The sequence below is a fragment of the Orycteropus afer genome, unplaced genomic scaffold, assembly GCF_000298275.1.
Source record: "Orycteropus afer afer isolate SDZICR_OR568_19922 unplaced genomic scaffold, OryAfe1.0 scaffold00038, whole genome shotgun sequence".
Taxonomy (NCBI): Eukaryota; Metazoa; Chordata; class Mammalia; order Tubulidentata; family Orycteropodidae; genus Orycteropus; species Orycteropus afer.
Window position 1 is genome coordinate 12,734,442 of NW_006921625.1, and position 3,035 is coordinate 12,737,476.

A 3,035-nucleotide genomic window follows, 5' to 3' on the forward strand; every position below is an offset into this window, starting at 1 on the left:
AGAAGCTAGACAAGAAGATGGGGATGACCATTCAATATAGGGAGCAAAACCATTCAATAGAAGGAGCAAGACCATTCAATAGAAGGAGCAAGACCATTCAATAGAAGGAGCAAGACCATTCAATAGAAGGAGGGGCATTTAAGGGGAAGAGCAGAGACCAGTGTGGCTGGAATTGCAGAGCGAGGGAAAGGTGAGACAAATCTGAGACTAGAGAGCAGCCAAGGAGGTCTAGCAGGAGGTGCTAGGCCTAGAGTGAGTCACTAGGGTCAGGGGGTGAGGGAGGACACATCGACGTGAATCCCAGCCCTTAGCATGGTGCCTGGGAAATAATCAGGGATCGACATAAATATTTGAGAAAGAATTAATAATCCATGAACAAACACAAAATCGACCTTGAGTTCAAGGCCACACAAAGCTGAATTATTATCATCTTGGTTTGAGAAAAATCCATTCTCAAAAACAAATAATACAGAAACATATTCATAGCCTCATTCAGCAAATATTTGTAAGGCCTCTGCATTAGCCAAAGTCCTGTGGGGCCCACAGACGGTTGTCAGAACCAGTTAATGGTAGCATGGAAAGATTTTCTGAAACCCAGCAATTCTTTCCACTTCATTTCACTTATTTTTCTTCAGTTAAATTTAAGTAAGATAAAATATGATCATTTTATAATAAAAAACAACTATACTATAATTCCATTTTTCTCCAGTCATCTTTATCCATAGGAGTGATCTGGCAGGAAGTCCATCAAGTGTGAATGATGGGTTATTTCTGGATGGTGAGATTGTTTCAGTGAGCTCTTTATCTTTCACTTTTGTATTTTTCTGCATTGGCCGATTTTTTAGATACAATGAGTTTGTCTAATGTTTACAAAAACAGTCACATATTTTTCAGTTCAACTACCGAACAAGGGGATTCATTTTGATCCTATCTAACATAGCCATATAGATTTTATGTCTTACATCACAATTGAAGAAAAAAAAAAATTCATTTCAGATAGGTCAAATGACCAGTGCAAAGGCCCCAAGTTAAATAGAGCAGCTAAGATAGTCCTTGTAAGGAATTCTTGCCCATTCCCAAGATCTAAAGATTGAAATACAAACCCTCTCTTTCTTCTCTTTCTCCCCTTAGTCCCTCAATGTCCAAAGGCAGAGATGAATACAAACACAGGAACACACAGTGCTATGGCGATTGCCACATTCTCAGGCTTTTCCTGTCTAGGAAACATGATTGGACACGTGGAAAAGCTAATAACAATCAGTCCTATCCCTGGTTTTCAAAAGAATGCTACCACCCAAATGTGGGGATGAATAAGCCAATCGCTGACTAATTTCCTATTATATTTCTCTTCTTTCCAAAGAATTTAAAAGATGTGACTTTGAGGAAGGGAGTGGGGTGAAGGGACAAAGAACCTAATATAAATACCTCAAACTTTCTACCCCAAATTCTGCCATACTGACGATGAGATCAAATCCCTGCATACAGACATTTCTATTCCACTTCTATCATTGTCTTTCAAAAATAAGTCCAGAGAAGTAGTGTTCATTATTTCAACAAACACAGGTTTTCCAGAACCACCATAAAGCCTTGGGAGAGCAAAGACGAAAGGGGCATTATCCCTGCTCTCAAAAAGCCTACCTTCATGACCCAGGTTTTTGCTATTAAAACATCATGAAACAGTATCTCCAGTGCCAATCCAGCACAATCGTACTGCACAACTGATTAAAGCCTAGAAACTTCCAGAAGGACATGGTATTGCTACTACCATCTTAGAATTTATGTGGAAAGAAGTACTAAGCCAGGAGTTTGACCAAAGAAAAGAGGGAGTCACCTGGTGTGAGAAAGATTAGTAAAAGAACTACAAACTCTTAGGACTGGTAGAAACCTATTCTGAGGCTAATACTGTCTTCCCTGGCAAATCAGTGACTCAGTGGGAAGTGGTAAGGGGGAGCAGCTCTGGAGGGAGACAGACGTTCTGGATCATTGTTCAGAGCATGCAGAGAACTTTTTTTTTTCCCCCAAACTTTCTATTGTGATTTGAACGAAATTTGCAGAACAAATTGGTTTTCTATTCAACAATTTGTACCCATTTTGTTCTGACATTGATTGCAATTTCCACAATGGAACAGCACTCTTCCCACTTTCTCCCTGTGTTTCTGGAGAACACTTTTGCCAATAGAAAGTTCTCTTCCTTGAGTCTTTCTTATGACGTTCAGGGAATCCAATGAACCACTCTTCTTGAGCCATAAAATGAAAGAATAATTGGCCCCAGTCCTCTGGTGCGAAGACACTAACTCCTGGAACTCAATGTGAACCAAGAAGTATATGTTTGGTAGTTATCATTACTCACCTAGGAAAACTATCAACTCCTCTAAAAGAGATAAAAGAAAAATCAATACAAAAGAGGTCATGGAGAACTTTTCAGACCAAATGTATCCACCCAGGCCTAACCCACATAACTGTAAATGGGCCCATGAAAAGTTTGGGATGGCTAGACACTCACATTTAGACTTTTCTATACTAGTAGAGGTTTTTAATAACTTTACCATTAGAGACCCATCAATACAAGTTGTGTGTCCCCCTGCTCTGAAAACCTCTCCAGTGTGTTTTATCAAATTAATCAAGGTGCCTTAATGCAGGAGAAGAAATCAATACCCACAGTGGCACTGGAGAGTTATAACAAATTCTTAAACTTGCACTCCACAAAATCATTCTTTAAAACCTTCACAGAAAACAGATTTATTTAAAACTTATCTCAAGCCACTCTCTCTCTCAACACCTTTATTTTATTAAAAGAATTAGACCATATTACGGTGGATAGAATAATCTGCTTTCAACAAACATACCCTGAGGATTTGAGAAGTTAACCATTCTAACATCCCTGTTCATGCTTATTCATAGTTTATGGTAATTTTATAAAGTGAATATTCAACACTGTAAGAAAATACTTTTACCATGTCAAAACTGTAATCTCTAATGGTTTCACACATACAAAAGAATCAAGCTCTCTTGATGAAAACTTGATCACGATATTA